Here is a 23,187-nt window from a genome sequence, read left to right as displayed (position 1 = left end):
CGCGATCTATTAATAAGCGCTTACTTTGTACCAGACTATACCCTGGGCATTTTATCATCACCACAACCCTAAATTTGAAAGGTAAATTTCAAAATATTATCTGAAATGCTTTAGATTTTAAGGCACAAAGTTGCATTTACCTAAGATAGTAGTCCCCCCCCCTTCTCTCCTCAAAAACCATTTGTTAATGCTGGCTTCATGAGCATTTTCTATTCCTAGGAATGATCCCTTAACTACAACTCGGTGTTAGAAAGCTCTCAGGTCCCTAATATTTACATAAGTAGAATTTGAAGAACTAACGTATATGGCAGAAACGGACAGCAATCAAATGGCCACCTTGCCTTGGATTAACTATGGCAAGGTACCTGGGGCACTAAGTTTTCTCAAATCCTAAGCATGTGTTCTCTGGAAAATGCACCCAACCCACTCAACTCACACAACAGCTGGAAACATAGCCCTACAGCAGCAAGAAGCACTAGCGCCCACTCCATACCCTTGGAAGTGAAAAGGCCGCCTGACAGTCTCGGAGGACTACAGTCGCCGTCGACTATCGGGGCCCACATCACCGCTTTCCAACTGCAAAGGCCAGCTAGCCAAGAACCACGTGAAAAAATGCCGCAAGGAAAGCTCTTCCGGGGAAGGGGAGTCCGACTGATCACGTGCCGCCGGCCGGAACCCGCGGATCGCTCGGCGGGATCCAGTCGCATCCTGTTACCGTGGAAACTACAGAACCACCCGCCCAGCCCTCCCAGGCCAGCCCCCTTCCCAGCAGCCGTCACGCCATCTCCAGGCACTTTCCCTGCAGCCTAGCCGCGGCGTCGTGCCCAGAAAGAGGCAGAGCAGGCAGTATTTGCCAGGGACTCTGCCGCAGAAGCCCGGAAAGCTTCACAACACACACTGGCAGCGCGCGGGTGGGCTCGAGAGTTCTCTTGATCCACGTGTCTGCCCCAGCGACGCGAACCCTGGGAGAGTGGTCTTCCCTCAGAAGGAAGAGTACTTTCGTTACTCACGTTGTTCTCCCATTGGTAACCCTTCCTTTCAGACCTCCTACACTCTCCCTGCTTCCAACCTCGCCAGAGGAGGCATCTCCAGAGTTCCGAAGGCAAAGCAAAACTCTTCAAATCATGACACTACCACTTCCTACTCTCAACCCAGTGTGAAATAATCCCTAACTTCTCCATACTCTTCGCACGCAGATTCGTCAACTTTGGTTACTGGTGCTCGGAGCGGTTTATTTCTGTCCCACACCCACCTACCGCTAAGGGCAGAGACCAACTTGACAAATTAATAGAAGCGGGAAGGCACACAAACAGAGAACTAGCCAAAGGCTGCCCCACAGAGGGAAAAAGAAAATAACACCTGCTCTTCCCACCTGTTTTCCCCGCCCTCATTTCTGCACTTACGAACCACCGGTCCTTTGTTTACCAAGTTCCCACTCCTATACGGCTCACTTCCTCGCCCTCCTTCTTTATTAAACTCGCGGTCTTGCTTCAAACAACCTGCCAGGAAATTACATGCTGGGCGACAGCTTTATACAGGTGTCAAAACGCTGCACACAGCTCCTTAGAAAAGCGAGGTCAGCACAGTTTTGGAACCCCGAGACCTGAGCTCTAAAAGGCAAAGCGCACAAGCACGGCTCTCGACCTAAAGCTCCAGGCATGGCTGGAAGGCGTCACGCGTATCGTACCATGCGGTGCGGCACCCCACGCACGCGAGGGCAGGCCCGCGCCATGGGCGCTTCTCACCCCGCCCGCCTCGTGGCCTCTTGCTGGCGTCGATGTTCCCAGTTAGTTCGCGGCGCGACGCGGAAGTGAGGCCGGGGACGCGCGCGAGGTGACATGCGCAGCCTCGCTCAGAAGACCACAGGCGCGCGCCAAAGGCGGCTCCGCGCAAGGCCTGGCCTGGCCGGAGCGTGCGAAGATCGCTCAGCGGAACGCTTCTGACACCATAAAAAATACACAAGAGCTTCAAACTCTCGGAAAACTCCAATCGGGCCAGTACTAAAGAGACGTCCTCCACCCAGGCCCGAGAGTTACCGTGCGGGGCGTGGCCGGCCTCACCCGGAGTCCTTCACATCCCGCTGGGGGCGGGTTATTCTGTTCGGTTCGCACACCGTGTGTCCGCTCCAGCTGAAGAGCCTGCGCGCGCATCAAACGTCCACGTCATCGCGCACGCGCTCCTACCGTCTCGGAGGCCGTCGCGCAAGCGCAAAAGGAGGCGCGAGCAGCACCTCCCTCGCCCCTCCCCCAACACCAGGAGGCCAAACGGCCCCGGAGCTGCGACAAGACCCTTGGGACCCGCCCCTGGAGCTGAAGCCGCTGCCTTTCCGGGTACCAGCAACCGAGAAAAGCCTACTGAAGCTTCCAGAATCAAGAGTGACGAGGCAGGAGGGAGGTACCCCAATTCCCCCAGCCTCGCACACGAAGCCTTCGCGAAAACTGTGAAACCTTTGCCCGCGGGCTTTCTCAACTGAGCCTGCCACCTTTTCCCTTGGGCTCCTCGCCGGCCCCGCCCCTGCTGAGCCCAGCCCCACCCACGTGGGATTCCGCAGCCCGCAAGGCTTCATTGGCCCGTCAAATGAATCCACGATCTTCCTCCCCAATGTGCTGTGGGCTTACAGAGCGCCAGAACGTCGGGAAACCTTGAGGAAAAGTCCCTGAGAGACGGGTGATGGAGTTTACAACATCCAGAACCGAAGAACACTAGTAAAGTAGGGAGGAGTCCGAAAGCCTCAATGCCGAGTGGGAAGGGAAGAAGAGTTGCTACTAGCTTGCCTGATACAAAGATGAAAGCTGTCCTGATAAAACAGTAAAACGTGGAAATGAGAATTTTGCACGATAGAGTGTTATCTGAGCATTAATGCCCTGATCCTGCGTTTTCAATTTTTGTTTGTTCAAGATATTTAAGCTATGAGGTGCAAACAAAAAGTTATCTATGATGTGTCAGGCGGTTGTCAAACATCAAAAATTATCTTTCTTCTTACCCACCCCTTACCAGCCATTCTTTCTTCTCTGCGAACACGCCAGTAAAAAGGGAGAGTTGTTTAAAGTTGTAGAAAAGAGGCAAAACAGAAATTGGTAGTAAGAGAGCAGAAATTGTGGTCCATGTTTCCAAACTTTCCTTTCACTCTCTTAGAAGAACTGGCAAGTACTGAGAACCTACTACCTGCTAGGTGACTTGACATAAAACACTGTGAAGGACAATGTTCATTGCAGCTCTATGTACAATAGCCAGGACATGGAAGCAACCTAAGTGTCCATCTACAGATGAATGGATAAAGAAGATGTAGCACATATATACAATGGAATATTACTCAGCCATAAAACGAAACGAAACTGAGTTATTTGTAGTGAGGTGGATGGACCTAGAGACTGTCATACAGAGTGAAGTCAGAAAGAGAAAAACAAATACCGTATGCTAGCTCATATATATGGAATTTTTTAAAAAAAGGTACTGAAGAACCTAGGGGCAGGACAGGAATAAAGACGCAGATGTAGAGAATGGACTTGAGGACACGGGGAGGGGGAAGGGTAAGCTGGGACGAAGTGAGAGAGTGGCATGGACATATATACACTACCAAATGTAAAATAGATAGCTAGTGGGAAGCAGCCGCATAGCACAGGGAGATCAGCTCAGTGCTTTGTGACCACCTAGAGGGGTGGAATAGGGAGGGTGGGAAGGAGACGCAAGAGGGAGGAGATATGGGGATATATGTATATGTATAGCTGATTCACTTTGTTATACAGCAGAAACTAATACACCATTGTAAAGCAATTATACTCCAATAAAGACGTTAAAAAAAAAAAACTGCGAAGGAGAATGAGGAGGTTACAAGAAAGCCAAAAAGAAGAGGTTTATCCAACAAGACTTATCTGAGCTGGACTCCAGGCATATTAGGAAGGGTCTTCTTTCTCTGCCTTCTGCTCTTCCTGAGAGAATATGCCACACCATGGGGAGAAATTGTGCTGGAATTAATATGGAATGGAAAATATGCAGGCTAAAGTTGATGGACTTCTGAACTTGCTCTGAAACCCCCATTCAGGCACTGTCAACCACAGCATTACCAGTGCAACAAACGAATAATATCCAAGATACTAGGCAAAAGTAAGAAGTAACAGTTTCTTTCACACCTTCCTCTTCTTCCCTGATCCCAAGCACCTCTTTCCTGGAAGCTGCCTTTTCAGAATCTCCCACCTCATCCAAGAATGCCTTCCTGTCAAAGGTCTAAGGTTTCCTCATATAAAATTTCCATTTTCTGAAGCAGAAATAAAATTTGTGTTGACTTGTTATTAATGCATCTGATCCTAAGGTGTAAATGAATGATGACTGGTTAACAACCATGGCTAGTCAGAGTTGCATCCCAAGAAGAACACGTTAACACAAATGATATCCCTAATTGGAGAATTGGGGGTGTGGGAGAATGGAGTTTTTCTTTTGCTACTCTCTCCCAACACCAGGCAAACATTATGAAATGCCAGACACTTAAAAATATTTTTTTCAAGATTTAGCACTGGATCTCCTCCTGGTGGGAGAGGTAAACTACCTGTATTTTTTCAAAGTGGGATTTATTTACCTTACCTATACAGATCTAGAGATGTACTATCAAGAACCTGAGAACTTATAAATGTTGTTTTTATATATATAATCTAAAAATAATAATATTGCCACACCATTTCAGTGGCCTATTTTTGATTTAACATTATGCTAGTACCAAAGTAACCACTTTTTTTGTTTGCTTTTTCAAGCAACCTCTGTGTTTGCATTCAGGGTTTAATGCAGTGTTTCTCAGACTGGGATCCTTGGGTGTTCTCTTTGGATATGTAAGAACTTCTTCCTTTATATTTTTTTTTAAGATTTTTTTGATGTGGACCATTTCAAAAGTCTTTTATTGAATCTGTTACTATATTGCTTCTGTTTTATGTTTTGATTTTTTGGCTGCGAGGCATGTGGGATCTTAGCTCCCTGACCAGGGATCAAACCTGCACCCCCTGCATTGGAAGGCAAAGTCTTAACCACGGGACTGCCAGGGAAGTCCCTAGAACTTCTTCCTTTAAAAGGCATCTGTATATAACCCAAGTTTTTAAAATTCCAAGCTAACTACAAGAATTGACGCTCATGAGTTTCACAGGTAAACCTCAGCGGTCTAGTTGAAGAGCCCTAGGTGACTGTGTCACCACCCAGTCCTGGAATGTTCTAGGAGTTTCCATGCAACTTCGGCTGCCTGTGGTTGAATCGTATGGACCAAGCTTCAGGTGCCAGGAGAGCCTGCTCCTTTCAATTGGAATTCTCTCATTTCAGTTATCAAAGCTCACCTTGTTCATCCAGCCTGATACAAAAATCTTTCCCTGGGACATCCCCTAGTGGTCCAGTGGGTAAGACTCCGTGCTCCCAATGCAGGGGGCCCGGGTTCAATCCCGGGTGGGGGAACTAGATCCCGCATGAATGCCACAACTTAAGAGTCCGCATGCTGCAACTAAAAGTTCCTGCGTGCCACAACTAAGACCCAGCGCAGCCAAAACAAATAAATTAAAAAAAAATTTTTTTAATCTTTCCCAGGACTTTCCTGGTGGCACAGTGGTTAAGAACCCACCTGCCAATGCAGGGGACATGGGTTCAAGCCCTGGTCCGGGAAGATCCCACATGTCACGGAGCAACTAAGCCTATGCGCCACAACTACTGAGCCTGCACTCTACAGCCTGCGAGCCACAACTACTGAGCCCGTGTGCCACAACTACTGAAGCCCACGTGCCTAAAGCCTGTGCTCCACAAGAGAGGCCACCGCAACGAGAAGCCCGCGCACCACAACAAAGAGGAGACCCCGCTCGTCGTAACTAGAGAAAGCCCACGCACAGCAACAAAGACCCAATGCAGCTAAAAATAAATAAATTAATTTTTTAAAATCTTTCCCTTGGATTTCTTTGGTTGGACCTTCAAAGAGATTTCACTAAATATTAGGGGGGTGGGGATAGAGAATGCATGGAATATAAACAATATGGCTAGAAAGAACACAGTTTTGAATCAAGACTGCTCTATAAACACATAAGCCCTATCCATTTACATGCACATTTTTCCTATTTGACAAATATCTGAGTGCCTTGTATATGCTGAGGAAAGACAGGCACCTCATGCACTGTTCAGAGGTCTACACTAGAACCCCAAAGAGTTAGCACAACTTAACAGAATCCACCAGCAAGACAGACGATATTCCTTATCCAATCTATCCAGATCCCACCTTCCCAATTCCAATTTCTACTGACGACATACCTTCCTCAAATGACTAAAAGAGAAAATGATCCCACTCTTCAGATGAGACCATCACCACCCCTCATATAACTCCTGGGTTGTTGTCTTGTTTACAATATCTTAATTCAATACAATAAAGACCATTCTTAGAATAAGAGCTACATACAGACTAGGTTATAAAAGAGGCTTGTTTTTTGTAACAAAAAAAAACCTGTCACTAGCCAGGTTTCACTAAAAACTTGTATGCTAGGCAGAGGGAAAAGAGGGAATCATAACAGCTTATATATAACTCCTTCTTTGCCTACTATTTATTACTGCAACTAAAACCAACTCATGCAGAGGGACAAGGTATAACTGGCTCTGATATCTGAAACTTGGACTAAGGTATTAAAAGTGGCAAGAGTCCTGCCCTGAAGGAGCAATTAATCTATCCAATGAATAGCTTTAAAAGTTTCTTAATCAGTATAGTAATGTGATTAAAAGCATGTTTTAGAAAATATCTGTTAACAAAAGGATGGAAAAGAGAATAGAAATGTGATGGAATGTTATCAGTGTTCATGAAGAAACACCATTCCCTCTTGCTGCCCCATATCTTAAACCTGCACAATCATATTCTTTTCCCTTTTACTAAGATCTTCCCAGATGCCTCAAACCTAACTTATTTACTCTTCATGCTTAAGCTTAAATGTCAATTCTTCAAGAAACTTTCCTTAACCCCCAATGACAGATGTCTCCCTGTTATATGCTCTCATAGTACCCTGTATTTCTTATAGCACCTACCACAACTATAATTATTTTTAAAACTATGCATTAATGAATGTCTTGCCCACTGGACTGTTTGCTCTACTCTATTCTAGTGCCTAGCACAATGCGTGGAACAGAGCAGACACATAGTATCTGTTGAATTAACGAATATGAAATCACAGGTCCCAGTTTTCCAGGCAAGTCCGAATATCAAATATTGACTTAATGTCCAACAATTTGGGATTTGGAAAACAGGGTCATAATACATTTAAACATACTCACATTAATATTAGCAAACAAGCATCCTGCTGTGGCCAACATTTTCCAAAGGTGTACAGTTGTAGTTAGAAAAAACTTGTACCATTGACTCTTACCTCAAATTATTTCTCCTTAGAGGAATGGATAAATATTATTGACAGGGCAGATGCTTCAAGAGATAAGAATATTTTTCTAGGAAACTCTAACTACTTACTGACTGCCTTTTGCATGAGTGACTTTTGACAATATTACCCAGGAAATCAAAAAAGACAAGCAGATTCTTTGCACTGGGAGAAATTCTATGATCCCATAATTTACCATCTGCTAACAAAAGCAACAAGTTGTAACAGAGATTGCCATCTGCATATACTCGATCTACAAAAAAAAAAAGTAAATATCTTCAAGGTGAAAAGGTACTTCAGTAACAGTGAATTTGTTTTAGTAAGATCTAAAGGGGAAAATGTCAGAAATCAGTTAAAATGAAGTTCAGAAAGCTAGTTTCAGAAGGATTACAAAACAAAAAAGAATAGATCTAAAAGAAAAGTAAACTTATACATTTTCAATGTAATATTGAGCCCGTAGAAGAAACATCTTATCTAGGAAAGCATAAAAGGAAGAACAGGAAGAAGTTTATCTAACTAAGCCTAGAGCTGTGCAGGGATTTAAAACACACATGAAAACATATAAAAACAGAAACTAGAACTACTGGCCAAAGAAGAGGACTGGGAGACAGCAAGTAAACTGCAAGGCTGGAATCAGGCAAAAATCAAGAAGCCTATGGCAGAAAAATACACTGAAAAACTGTCTGCAAATGTGTATGAAAGAAGGCATGCTTACTTTACATGAAGGGCACCACTGCCTCATGGAAATGAGCTATGGTGATCAACGTAGTGGTTCCTAGACTACTGGGACATCATAAACCAGTAAAATTTCCCCCCAAAAGATTTAAATGACCATCACAAGGTGACCAAATTTTTAACTTACAAAGTATACCACCTACTATTACCAGTCATTCTTAAAATAATGGGGTTTTTTAAAATTATTTTTTGGGGGGCTGCTCCACACGGCTTGCGGGATATCTTAGTTCCCCAACCAGGGATCGAACCCAGGCCCCCTACAGTGGAAGCACGGAGACCTAACCACTGCACCACCAGGGAATTCCCAAAATAATGGGTATTTTAAGACCAAAAATCAAGGAGAACATATCTCATAACGAATAATAGTCATTTATTTTTAATACATTTAGATAGATGAAAAATGTACTCCACTGTCCTTATTTCGTGATATACCACTGAAAATTTGCAGCAGATGTTTAGAAATGACTGCTAGCCACATAGTAGGCTCCCTGGATAGCTAAGATTTGGTCTTCTGAGAAAAAATGACATACAAGAGGCCTGGGATGGGGTAATAAATCACTTTGCCAAGGAGTCAAGAGTCAGCCTCTCTTCGTCAGTAACAGTAGAAGAGAAGAGGATGTTAGCCAGGAGATACCCCAATCCAGACTAAAGGACAGCCACATGATTAGCAAGCTACTCTGAGTGTGTGTGTTGGTGGGGGGCAAGGAGTGTCACTGAAAACAAGATGATAGCTTTAGCACTATGGCAAGATCCTAGACCCTCAATAGAACTATATGAGAACAATGCAGTAAAACCAAGAAACAAGGTCAGATTGGGTGAACCACCCATTCGATCAATACATACTTAAAAACTGTGGGACACATGGTGGCTCATGGTGGCAAAGGAAGAGGCAGGTCAAGTTGGGCTTCAGGCATATCAGACAAAGGAAAAACAGGGGTGTAAAAAAACTTGTTTTATCTGAGAAGTAAACCTAAGAGGATTTTAAATGACTTAAAAATAAACGCTGAAAAAGGATTTTATAACCTTTACCTTTACTAAAAATGTTAGCTATGATCTAACCACTGGAGGGCAGGCAATACCTGTTAAAGGAAAGGAAAAAGGTGTATTGAAATATAGAATATAAAGATTATTCAAGCAAGTTGAATATAGTACATTATCCAAATTATCTATATATAGATTATAAGTTGCAGTGATTACACAGAGCCGATATTTTTCATCCCAGGATTAGTTCCACCCAACATTCTCTAAATAAGGATACAATCAGTTAAGTAAATATGTGTTAAGCACCAACTATGTGTAAGGCACTGAACCAAGGATAAAGAAATGAATAAAAATAAGTCCCCTTGAGTTCTAGATGAAGAGACAGGATAATAACATTGCAAAACTATTGTTGGCAGTTTGGAAAAAGCCTTCTAGGAACATCATAGGAATGCGCACAGCCTAGGGAATCTAAAAGATTACAAAGAAGAGGGGACTTTTGAGCTGGGTCCTGAAGGAGAAATAAAATTAATGAGAGAGAAAAGAAGGACACTGCAGGCAGTAGCTATATAATCAGTAAACAGATAACTACAATAAATTATCCACAATTTGGAGATAGGGCTGCCTTTACAAAATACTGAAGTAAAAGATCAATGCAATAGGTAAAATTAGTACCATGTAGAAGTAACCTACCCTACGAAATGGGACTGGACACTTGGGAGATATTTACCCAATCTATAACTCCATGATGCTCATGATATATATACATTCACTCTTTCAAACATTTAGATCCCTACTCTATACTGTCAAACATTTATCAGAGGTGTACAAAAGAAAAACTACAGAAGCACACTGTAAAGAGGAACTGTCACTGAAGTATCAATAAAGGCTTAATGTTAAATAAAGGATGTCTAGAAGTTGACAAAGCAAAGGTGGGAAAGGTTTTCTAATCAGAAAACAGCTGTGCAAAGGCACATGATATAAAAGAACAGAGTATTCATTAATTTCTTCAAACATTTGTTGTGCATTTACCACATACAGATTATGGAACACAAAAATAAGATACGATTTCTGCTCTCAAGAGCTTGCAATCAATTATCAGACAACCAATTATCACATAACCAATAAGCAATGATGACAGCAAAAAATAAAGAACGCTATTTTTATGGTTCTCTGTCCAGGGTGCAATGGAAGCACAAACAAAGGGCAGCTAAATCAGACTGAGGAAGTCAGAGAAGAATTCCCAGAGAAAGTGAAGAATGAGTAGAAATTAGCAAGGTATGAAAGAGCAGGAGCAGAGTGGGTGCAGAAGAATAGCATTTCAGACAGAAAGCAGCCTATGTGAAGACAGAGAAACAAGAGAGGGAACACATTCAGGGAGCACAAGTACTGTAATATGGCTACTATTAAAAATGTCCATATCTGTGGAGAAGCATAACTACAGGACTAGAAAAGACAAAGGGAGCCATATTTTATAGTACTTAGCAAGCAACAGGTGGAAATTCATCTTATAAGAAGAAGAGATCATTCAAGGGATTATAAGAAGATACATGAGGGACTTCCCTGGCAGTCCAGTGGTTAGGACTCCGCGTTTCCAATGCAGGGGGCGTGGGTTCGATCCCTGGTCGGGGAACTAAAATCCCACATGCCGTTCAGCTCGGCCAAAAAAAAAAAAAGATGATGATATATAAAATACTCAAACTCACATGTTTTAAGAAAATTATTTCTGGCACTGGTTAAGACCATGTGGAAGATGCAAGACTAGAAGCCAATCAGACTTCTCTCCATATCCACCTACATACTTGCTCACATCAGAAACCCAAGTAATTCTTGACACTTTCCGCTTCCTTACCTGCCCAAATGTCTAGCCAATCACCAAATTTTCCTGTTGTTCCAACATCCCTGACTTTCTGACCATGATGTGATCTCAAAGCACCACATATTTGTCCTTACTAGAAATTATCACAGTTCTAATATTTATACTTACTTGTGTAATTCTTTCATTGCCTTATTTCTCCCCCTTATCCCACCACCCCCACAAACTAGACTATAAATTCGGAATTGTTTCTTTTTTAACCTCTATGTTGTACCCTCAGCTTCTATTATAGTACCCGGCACTTAGAAGCACTCAATTTAAAACACTTTAAACCCATACGTTTCATTCCACCTCCACTACTGACACCCTAGTCCTAAATACCAACAGCTCTTACCTGAGCTACTACAATAGACTTTTTTTTTCTTTTTTTCAATAGACTCTATCTCTAGGCACTCATTCTAGCTCTTCTCTCGTCCATTTTCCACACAGCAGCAAGTGACACCTTCTAAACATAAATCAGTTCATGCCAGCTCTGCCATTTATAACCTTCCATTAGCTTCTCATTTCATTCAGAACAAAATCCAAACTCCTTAATATGGCCTACAGATCTCTGCATTCATGTCATTCTCCCCACAACATACCATACTCCAGACACAATGACCTTCTGTTTGTCAAATGCTCCAAACCCTTTCCTACCTCAGGGTCTTTGTACTACCTTTTCTTTTTGCCTGAAATGCTTCCAGTCCCCACAAATCTTCACTTAGTTAACATCTATTCCTCCTTCAAGTCTGTGTAATTGCCACTACCTCAATGCTATCCCTACTCCCTACTCTAAATTCTCTCAAAATACCCTGTTCTGTTACTTCATGACACTTATCAAAATGTATAATTACTTATTTGTGATCATATAATGTCTACCTCCTGCACAAATAATAAAAGCTAACATTTACTGAGCATTTTACATATATTAACTCATTTAATCCGAATAACCAATGAAGCAGGAACTACTTATCAACCTCATTTCAAAGATGAAACTGAGGTATAGAGAGGTTAAAAAAATTGCTCTAGGTCATATTGTAAGGAGTCAAAATTTGAACCCAAAGTTCATACTTTTAATCACTATGCTACTGAGTAAGCTTTGAGAGAACAGAGTAACTTCACTTATATGTGGAATCTAAAAACCAAGTGAACAGGGATTCCCTGGTGGCGCAGTGGTTGAGAGTCCACCTGCCGATGCAGAGGACACGGGTTCGTGCCCCAGTCTGGGAAGATCCCACATGCTGCGGAGCGGCTGGGCCCGTGAGCCATGGCCGCTGAGCCTGTGCGTCTGGAGCCTGTGCGCCACAACGGGAGGGGCCACAACAGTGATAGGCCCGCGTACCGCAAAAAAAAAAAAAAAAAAAATGTTAGTCCCTATACTGTACACCCATAACTTATATAATATTGTACATGAGCTATACTTCGATTTAAAAAATTATTTTGGGCTTCCCTGGTGGTGCAGTGGTTGAGAGTCCACCTGCCGATTCAGGGGACACGGGTTCATGCCCCTGTCCGGGAGTCTTATCCACTGCGCCACCAAGGAAGTCCCCTAGGTCATAATTCTTAATAAACACACTTTTCTTAAGGGGAAAGAAAGTTCATATTCATATATATTTTTCACATAAAAGATCTAGGTTAGAAACTCCAAAGTCTAAGAGCTCTTCAGGTAGTACACACACACACACACAAAATTGTACAAATCTTTCCTTAAATAAATAAAAACCAAACTACATAAACTCCCGATCTCTTTTTTTACTTTTTCTCTTTTTCTACGATGGTATTAATCCTGACGTTAACCAGTAGTATGATTTAAAGGTTGTCAAAACACCATCCAGAATGATTTCCCTCACAGACCTGCCTCCATCAAGCACGATTTTCCTCCCAGTAGACTTACTCTTTCGGGTTAAGGGAGAAGTTGGCAAACTATTACAGCCCACAGGCCAACTAGGGCCCTCTGCCTGTTTTTGTACAGCCCATGAGCTAAGAATGGTTTTTACACTTTTAAATGGTTGGAAAAAAAATCAAAAAGAGGAATGTTTCATGATGTGAAGGTTATATACAATTCAATTTTAAGTGTCCATAAATAAAACTTTATTAAAACTTATTTATTTACACATTGTCTATGGCTGCTTTTAAAATGACAGATTTCAGTATTTATAAAAGACCACATATGGCACTCTAATGGTTTTGCAATGCTGCTCAGAGCACTACAAATTACAGTAATGCAATTGTAATGACAGCTTTTCAAGCACTAAGTTATCCCTATACATTGTATTTTATATTACTAGTGCATATCCTTTAAGTCAAAACAAGAAAATAAAAGTGAGCTTCAAGTATCATATTCTTAAGATATAATGGAGTGTAGATAATCTTGTTATCAAATTAGATTGACAAAGCATTAGGTTTATTATGCAATGACACTACAGCTGTGCTGAAAGAATACAATATACATCAACATTACCAGACTAAGCACTCATCACAGTATTTCCAACTCATGGAAAAACACAATCAGAAAAATTAGAAAACTTAAAGAGAAGATCCCTTCACAGCTGAATTTCTTCATAAATAAAAAATGAAGGGGAGACGCAAGAGGGAAGAGATATGGGAACATATGTATATGTATAACTGATTCACTATGTTATAAAGCAAAAATTAACACACCATTGTAAAGCAATTATACCCCAATAAAGATGTTAAAAAAAAAAAAATGAGGATGCAACCAAAGTAAGCTGCTGAGTGGCTCATTTGTTAGCCAAGCAAGGAAAGCCTTTTATCAACGGTGAGTTAATTAAATCAAGCTTAACTATAGCAGCCAAAGAAATGTGTCTAGAGAAAATAAATTTATTTGAGAATATAAGCCTTTTGGCAAGGAGCTGAAGACACCGGTAGCAATATCAATAAAAAGCTATTTTATTCATCAACTTAAAAACACATACAACAACAGCAAAAAAAACACACACAATATCAAAGCAAATGATTTTGAGTGTTTTCCTTGGCTCTTGATGAATCATAATAATTAGCGTGTATGAATAATCTGCATGAAACAATAGGCAAGAGTATTTTCAAAGAAACTGGGAAAACACTAACTCAGTGCAGCCTGAAGTGGTATCTGCTAGGATCCATTACAAGTGATGGTGGTAAAAATACATGTGGGCAGGAAAGGGCTTAATTGGACAAATTTACAAAGTTTATGAAAATTTAGGAAGTTTAAAGCCTACAGTTATTCACTGCATTATTCATCGGAAGATACTTTGCAGAAAATAACTGAATCTATCATATTTTATTTAACTAGTAGTGTCAGTGGCTAACTTCCCTCTCATGTACTTAACCATCCTTGATTTCATGAATTTTTGTCAGAAATAGAAGTGAATATCCTGATTTGCCCTACCACTAAGAAGTTACCAGGCTTAACAGTGGTAAAGTTTTATTGCAATTTTTTTGAGCTGAAATTTTTCTGTATAAGAAGAACTGCCCTAAACAACTATTATTGAAAAACGAATACCTTTGTAAATTAGCTTTTCCTACAGACCTGATAATGTTTCTCAATGAATTCAACCTAAAATCAAGAGGCAAACAGTGATTACATGCAAAACTTATACTGCAACGAAGTCGTCTCAATAAAAACTAACACAGTTTAGGGCTTCCCTGGTGGCACAGTGGTTGGGAGTCCGCCTGCCGATGCAGGGGACGCGGGTTCGTGCCCCGGTCCGGGAGGATCCCGCGTGCTGCGGAGCGGCTGGGCCCGTGAGCCGTGGCCGCTGGGCCTGCGCGTCCGGAGCCTGTGCTCCGCGGAGGGTGAGGCCACGGCAGTGAGAGGCCTGCGTAACGCAAAAAAACAAAACAAACAAAAAAAAAAACTAACACAGTTTGAATCACAAATAATGTCACGCTGCATACATATCCCATGCCATCGAGAGTTAAAAGAATATGCAACGTGTCCACTCCCAGAGATATCACCTCATACCTGTTAGAACGGCTATCATCTAACATCAAAAAGACAAGAGATGGACTTCCCTGGTGGCACAGTGGTTAAGAATCCGCCTGCCAACACAGGGGACACGGGTTTGAGCCCTGGTCTGGGAAGATCCCACATGCCACAGAGCAACTAAGCCCGTGCGCCACAACTACTGAGCCTGCGCTCTAGAGCCCGCGAGCCACAACTACTGAAGCCAGTGCACCTAGAGCCCGTGCTCCTCAACAAGAGAAGCCACCGCAATGAGAAACCCACACACCACAATAAAGAGCAGCCCCCGCTCACCGCAACTAGAGAAAGCCCGTGCACAGCAACAAAGACCCAACACAGCCAAAAATAAAAAATATAATTAAGTAAATAAATTTATTTTTAAAAAAGACAAGAGATAATAAATGCTGGCAAAGATGTGGAGAAAAAGGAAAACTTGTGCACCAATAGGTGGGATTGTAAATTGGCACAGCCACTATGGAATCAGTATGCAGGTTCTTCAAATAATTAAAAACAGAACTACCATATGATCCAGCAATTCCACTTCTGGGTATATATCTGAAGAAAATGAAATCATTATGTTGAAAAGATATCTGCACCACCACCATCACCACCACCACCACCACCCGCCATGTCATTACTTATAATAGCCAAGACATCATGGAAACAATCTAACTGTCCATCAACAGATGAATGGATAAAGAAAATGTGAGATACATATACATACACACACAGTGGAATACTATTCAGCCTTAAAAAAGAAGGAAATCCTGCCATGGATGGATCTTGAGGACATTATGGTACATGAAGTAAGTCATACAGAAAGACAAATTCTGTATGATCTCACTTATATGTGGAATCTTGAAGGGAAAAAACCCTCATAGAAAAAGATCAGATATGTGGTTACCAGAGGCAGGGGGCCAGGGGGTAGGATGGGAGGGAGGATTGGAGGAAGATGGTCAAAAGGTACAAACTTCCAGTTATAAAATAAATAAATACTGGGAATGTAATGCACAACATGATGACTATAGTTAACACTGTTGTATGGTGTATATATATATATTTTTTTTAATATTTATTTATTTGGCTGCATCGGGTCTTAGTTGCAGCACACGGGATCTTTGTTGCAGCATGCGGGATCTTTCACTGCAATGTGCGGGCTCTTTGTTGCAGTGTGCAGGGTTCTCTCTAGTTGTGGTGTATGGTATATTTAAAGTTGCTAAGGGAGTAAATCCTAAAAGTTCTTACCACAAGGGAAAAAAAACTAAGTTTTTTGGTATCTATATGAGATGATGAATGTTAACTAAACTTGTGATAATCACTTCGCATATATGTAAGTCAAGTCATTATACTCTCATCTTAAAACTCATACAGTGCCGTATGCCAATTATATCTCAATAACACTGAAAGAAAGAAAGTGGAAAAGAAAAGATGTCTGTTCTTATACAAATTTGTAGTACATATATTTTCTGAGTTCAAACTACTGTTCCAGTAGAGTTTTTCAGACTTTGATACAAATGAAAGGATATTTCCCTATTACGAAATCCATTTACCTGTGCAGTTGAGGAGCTTCCATGTAGCTTTAAATCAGAAGTAATTAATCTGTAATTAATATTAAATGGCAAGTATCGGGAGAAAAATCGAACAGAATTCTGTAAGTGCCTTCCAAGTAATGAACAAGCTCAATTAGAAACATACACTTGTGGAATGATATCAGTATTTGGCAGTAACTTTCTATGTATTTTCAAATATGAAACACACAAAACCTCAAACATATTATCAATAACAGATGAACATTTGCAATCAATTTTGATGCTAAGGAATACTAACTTTGAATACTAATCTCAACTAAACAAAATGTTGTCCTCCAAAAAAAGAAATCCATTCTTCTCCTCAGTAGATAGGTATTACCAAAAAATAGATACTCAATTATTATTGGGGTTTTTTCCTGTTATTTAAGTACCTACATAATATCTTATTTTACCCCTTGGCCCAGAAAGCCTAAAATATTTACTATCTGGTCCTTACAGAAAAAGTTTGCCAACCTCTATGTTAAAGCATTAGCTCTAACTGATTAGCTATACAAACTTGGACATCAATTAGCTTCCCCAGGTCTTTGCTTCCACATTTATAAAAAGAGGGGGATTGAAGAAAATCCCTATGGGACCTTTCAACTCTAATATTCCAATAATGATAAGTTTTATATTCACTTTATATGATAATATTTTAAATGGGAGCTTTGACCAACTTATAAATTATGAAGAAATGTCCAATTACACAAAGAATGAAGAAACACTTTATTAATACTACAGAAAACCAACAAATGGCACTGGTACAACTAGATCTACACATGCAAAAGAATGAAGTTGGACCCCTTACCTCACACCATATGCAAAAGTAACTCAAAATAGATCAATGATCTAAATGTAAGCACTAGGGGCTTCCCTGGTGGCGCAGTGGTTGAGAGTCAGCCTGCCGATGCAGGGGACATGGGTTCGTGCCCTGGTCTGGGAAGATCCCACATGCTGTGGAGCGGCTAGGCTCCGTGAGCCATGGCCGCTGAGCCTGCGCGTCCAGAGCCTGTGCTCCACAACGGGAGAGGCTACAACAGTGAGAGGCCCGCGTACCGCAAAAAATAAAAAAATTAAAAATAAATGTAATCACTAAAATCATAAAACTTTTAGAAGAAAACATGTGGGAAAATCTTCACAACCTTGGATTTTGGCAATGACACCCAAAAGCACAGGCAACAAAAGAAAAACAGATAAACTGGACTCCATTAAAATGTGAAACTTTTGTACATCAACAGAGCCTATTAATAAGACAGTGAAAAGACAACCCACAGAATGGGAGAAGATATCTGCAAGTCATATATCTGATACAAGTCATGATAGATAGACAGATAGATCCAGAATATATAAAGAACTCTTACAGCTCAACAACAAAAAAACAAACATGCCAACTCAAAAAATGGACAAAGGACTTGACTAGACATTTCAGCAAAGAAGATATATAAATGGCCAATAAAAGGACATGGAAAGATGCTCAGTCATTAGTGATTCGAAAAATGCAAATCAAAACCACAATGAGAAAAAAAAAAAAAAAAACCACAATGAGATGCCACTTCATTCACACTAAGTTGAATATAATCAAAAAAGACAGATAATAACAAATGTTGGCAAGGATGTGAACAAACAAACTCTCATACTCTGCTGGTGGGAATGTAAAATGGTACAGGTGCTTTGGAAAACAGTCTGGCAGTTTCTCAAAAGATTAAACAGAGTTAACCTATGACCCAGTAATTCCACTACTATGTACATATACTTAAGAAAAATGAAAAAAATATTTTCACCAAAAATAAAAAAAAAAGTACATGAATGTTCATACCAGCATTATTCACAGTAGCCAAAAAGGGGAAACAATCCAAACATCCATCAACCACAAAAAGGAATGAAGTATCAATACATGCTACATCATGCATGAACCCTGAAAACATGATAAGCGGAAGAAGTCAGTCATAAAGGACCTCATATTGCATGAATCCACAGATATACAAAGTAGATTGGTTGCCTACGCTGAGGAAGCTGGGGGGAAATGGGGAGTGGCTGCTAATAGGTACAAGGTTTCTTGTTAGGGTGATGAAAATGTTCTAAGATTGACTGTGGTGATCGGTGCACAACTGTGACTACACAAAAAAAACAGTGAACTGTATACTTTAATTGGGTGAATTTTATGGTACGTGAACTATATCTAAAAACTTTTTTTAAAATCACAGAGTAAAGTCTTACAAATAAATGCTGAACAACAGCACTAATGTCACAAAATTAAGATGCAAATGATGTGTAATCCTTTCTCAACTACAAGAAAAAAATAATTTCACTTCTCTGCACTAAACTTCACTCATCTGTAAATTACCATAGTGATTTTAAGATCAGTGAGAACTTCAAGACAATTAAACAATGAGCACCAAGTTGTATCTATATTCTTTAACTTAGAATAAAAAGACCTCAATATTCTGAATTTGGCTTTTTCACTTCTGCTGTGTGCTGGACTAAATATGCCCCACGCTTTTTTTTTTTTTTTAAACCTGAACCTTTTGCATTTACAACTGCCACTGCCTTAGCATCTCCTTCCTGCTGTTGCAGTCCATAAATTCATCAACATCATTCTCCCTAATTCCCTCCTGAAAACCTCTTCTTTCTTAAAAGTCTAGTGCTTTCATGGAGCCTGTCTTGATGCCCTTGCTGTGTAAACATTGGCCTTCTTCTTCTAAATGCCAAAGAATTTGGTTTGCCATTCTCTTTTGGTGCATAGAAATCTAGTTCTCACCATGCTGGACAAATTCAACAGAATTCCCCCTTAAGGTAAAAGCTCTACCAACAGCCCCTTGCATATTAAGGAGCTGTGAGGTGGCCTCTAACCACTTCACAGCTCCTTAATCTCCACGTAAGTAACACATGACCCTAATCTCCATGTAAGTAACACATGACCCTGGCCCTTGGGCCTAGCTACTTAGATAGGGTGGATGCACCTGACCCAAAGGTCACCAGTCCTACTGTCTTGTCATCAGCCTACAAGGAAGAGCTTGCTAAAGAGCTAAGCTCAACAGAAATAACAAGACAGATTCTCTCTCTCAGATGTACAAATGCATCCTCACTCTCAACTAAATGGAAAGTGGTAGGAGATATTTATGTAGTTGGGAAGCCAGAACAGAAACTAAAACATTGCTGGAGAAGCTGTAAGATAGCAGAGACCATACATGAGATGAAACCGTAAGGTAAGGAAAAACATATACAAAGAGGAGGGTGAAATCAGCAATTGTATGATAGGAATGGTATGCCCAGAGACCAAAAAAAGGCATTAAGAAACCCCAGTGCAGAGGGAGAAAACTGGACAGTTACATGTAAAAGAATGAAATTAGAACATTTTCTTTCTTTATTTTTTTTGGCTGCATTGAGTCTTCGTTGCTGCTCGTGGGCTTTCTCTAGTTGCAGCAAGCAGGGGCTACTCTTCGTTGCAGTGCACAGGCTTCTCACTGCGGTGGCTTCTCTTGTTGTGGAGCACGGGCTCTAGGCATACGGCCTTCAGTAGTTGTGGCTTGTGGGCTTTAGAGTGCAGGCTCAGTAGTTGTAGCGCATAGGCTTATTTGCTCTGCGGCACGTGGGATCTTCCCAGACCAGGGATCAAACCCGTGTCCCGTGCATTGGCAGGCGGATTCATAACCACTGTGCCACCAGGGAAGTCCTGAGGCAGATTCTTAACCACTGTGCCACCAGGGAAGTTCCAGAACATTTTCTAACACCATACAGAAAAATAAAATCAAAATGGACTAAAGACCTAAATATAAGATCAGAAACCATAAAACTCCTAGAAGAAAACATAGGTGGAACACTCTTTGACATAAATCACTGCAATATTTTTTTGGATCTGTCTCCTAAAGCAAAGGAAACAAGAGAAAAAATAAACAAATGGGACCTAATGAAACTTAAAAGTGTTTGCACAGCAAAGGAAACGATTAACAAAACAAAAGACAACCTACTGAATGGGAGGAAATATTCACAAATGATATGACCCATAAAGGGAAACAGTATGGCAGTTTGTCAAAAAACTAAAAAATAACTACCATATGAACAAGCAATTCCACTCCCAGGTATATATCCAAAAAAAACCAAAAACACTAATTCAAAAAGATACATGCACCCCCATGTTCACAGCAGCATTATTTTACAACTGCCAAAATATGGAATGAGTGGATAAAGAAGATGTGGTGTGTGCATGTGTGTGTGTATATATACATACACACACACACACACACACACACGCTGAAAAGGCTATATATATATATATATATATATATATACACACACACACACACACACACACACACACACATATATATGTGTGTGTATATATGTATGTGTGTATATATACACATATATATATATAAAATACTACTCAGCCACAGGGACTTCCCTGATGGCACAGTGTTATAAGACTCCATGCTCCCAATGCAGGGGGCCCAGGTTCGATCCCTGGTCAGGGAACTAGATCCCACATGCATGCCACAACTAAGGAGCCTGGTGCCACAACTAAGGAGTCTGCCTGCTAAGACCCGGAGCAACCAAATAAATAATTTAAAAAAAAAAAAATACTACTCAGCCATAAAAAAGAATGAAACTTTACCATCTGCAACAATATTGATGGACTTGGAGGGGATTATGCTAAGTGAAGTAAGTCAGACAAAGAAAGCCAAATACTGTATGATCTCACTTATATGTGGAATCTAAAAAATAAAACTAGTGAATATAACAAAAAAGAAACAGACTCATAGATATAGTGCACAAACTAGTGCTTACCAGTGTGGAGAGGGAAACAGGAAGGGGTAAAATAGGGGTAGAGGATTAGGAGGTACAAAATACTATGTATAAAATAACTAAGCTACAAGGATATATTGTACAGCACAAGGAATATAGCCAACATTTTATAATAACTATAAACGGGATATAACCTTTAAACATTATGAATCACTATTTTGTACACCTAAAACTTACATAATATTGTACATCAACTATACCTCAATTTAAAAAGTATTTTTTAATCGAAAAAAAAAAAGAAAACCTAATGCAGGGCGAGAATGATGACAGATTCTCATGCTGAAAAGGCTATAAGAAAACCTACTCTACAGCTTCAGTGGATCCTTCCAGTTCCCTAGCTATATCCCAGTCTCCCTGAGACCTGGATCGACACTGCCCTTCCTGGATTACTGTGGGATTCCAGGCTCCCTTTTACCACGTGGACCTGTGCAATGAACATCCAGTTCTTAAAGAAACCCAAATATCTCTTCATTACTTGTGATAGAAAGAAGCCTAACATACACTAATAACCCTTCTATAAGCAGTCACCTCCTTGAAAGCAAAGACTAGGTTTATTCAACTTAGAATTGACAAAAATACCTGGAACTGTGCCTTTTACAAAACTCAGTACTCATGGAATTTATTGTAGAAATACTAAATGAACAAAGCCTCAGATATCCAGATTGTTCTAAGACAGAAGCAATCTAGACACAAAGGAAAATTCAGAGATATAAGATTATTCCACTGTACATAAAGAGGTCCAAAGCAGTGAGAGAGATACTGATCCTAACCCATAACTACTACTGACCTAGACACAAGTAAATCAAGACATTACATTCCCCTGGCTATAAGTGAATCAAAGATGGACACATGGCTCTTCTGGTCAATGACAGTCAAGCTCAGGACTTTAGATGAAGAGAAGTTCTTCCTACTGTACTTGAACTGGAAGGGCAGCAAATGGAGTTATTTAAGCCACCCTGCTGCCCTATGAAACCTAAATGTCAAATCAACACACAGTGGAGAGCAGATTTGAGTTCAGAGAAGGAAGCAGAATAGGTTCCAGTGACATCATATAAACTACAAAAGCCATGCCTGAAGCCAGTGCTTTCCCTGGACTTTTCAATAACATAAGACAAATTATTCTCTTTTTAAGCCAATTTGGGTTGGGTTTTCTATCACTTGCAACCAAGTCTTTTAATTCGTATAGAAGCTCCCCAAAAATCTGCAGTTCACATTTCTTTTTTTACAAAAATTCTAGCACATTTTATAACAGAAAAATTAACGCATCCTTCTACTTGCTTACCCTGACTTAAATCTGGCTTTCCCCTAAAGATTTTCTACAGTTCCCTTTTTACTGTAATCCATACCCCCCACAGAGCCAGAAGTGGTTGCCATTCACTTGCCTTTCTACAGTAGCTTCCAGATCGTGATCATCTTCCTTTATGGCCCCACCTTCAAGATATATCTTCTCCTCATCACTATCATCTTCTGATCCCTTAGTCATACCTTCCTCCTTCACTGAAGACCAGGGGAGCCCAGTTCAGAGTATTCTTCTCTACTAAATCTTCTATTACAATCTTGGGAGATTTCAATGTCCATGAAGATTACCTCTCCAATTACTGTACATTAGAATTCATAGGCCTCTTTAGTTCCAAAGATTCTTAGCTCAACTCCATTTTAGGCATCTATTCTCTTTACTCTGAATCTTGCCATCATTTAAAACTGTTCTCCCTTGATTACTCCAGTAGCTCACCAAAATCTTAGTCTGACTTTACTTACTCTGTGACTTTACAGAAACCTCTTGTCCCTCAAATCTTGAATCCTCCCAACAGATCCTATGGTTGGACATCTAAATCTCTTAGCAGCAACTTCAGATTTGTACCCCTTTCTCTGAACCTGACCACAATACCACAGCTCCAGGTCAACACTGTTTCTGGA

At 40.7% G+C, this 23,187-nt stretch overlaps 1 protein-coding gene across 13 annotated transcripts in view; it reads right to left on the bottom strand.

Annotated features, from left to right (window-relative positions):
* The window catches only part of MGA (MAX dimerization protein MGA), a 159,983-nt gene that overhangs the window by 97,653 nt on the left and 39,143 nt on the right, over positions 1-23,187 (bottom strand). Inside the window, exon 1 of one of the 13 annotated variants that reach the window (XM_060005041.2) lies at positions 2,037-2,521. The exons of the other annotated variants lie outside the window; for them this stretch is intronic. The gene's annotated coding sequence lies outside the window, so the exon portion shown is untranslated. Of the gene's footprint in view, positions 1-2,036; positions 2,522-23,187 lie in introns of those variants that run through there. 13 annotated transcript variants of the gene reach the window in all.

This window comes from Delphinus delphis, chromosome 2 (assembly GCF_949987515.2).
Source record: "Delphinus delphis chromosome 2, mDelDel1.2, whole genome shotgun sequence".
Classification (NCBI taxonomy): Eukaryota; Metazoa; Chordata; class Mammalia; order Artiodactyla; family Delphinidae; genus Delphinus; species Delphinus delphis.
Note: the sequence above shows the minus strand (reverse complement) of the source record. Positions and strands in the feature narration are given on the sequence as shown.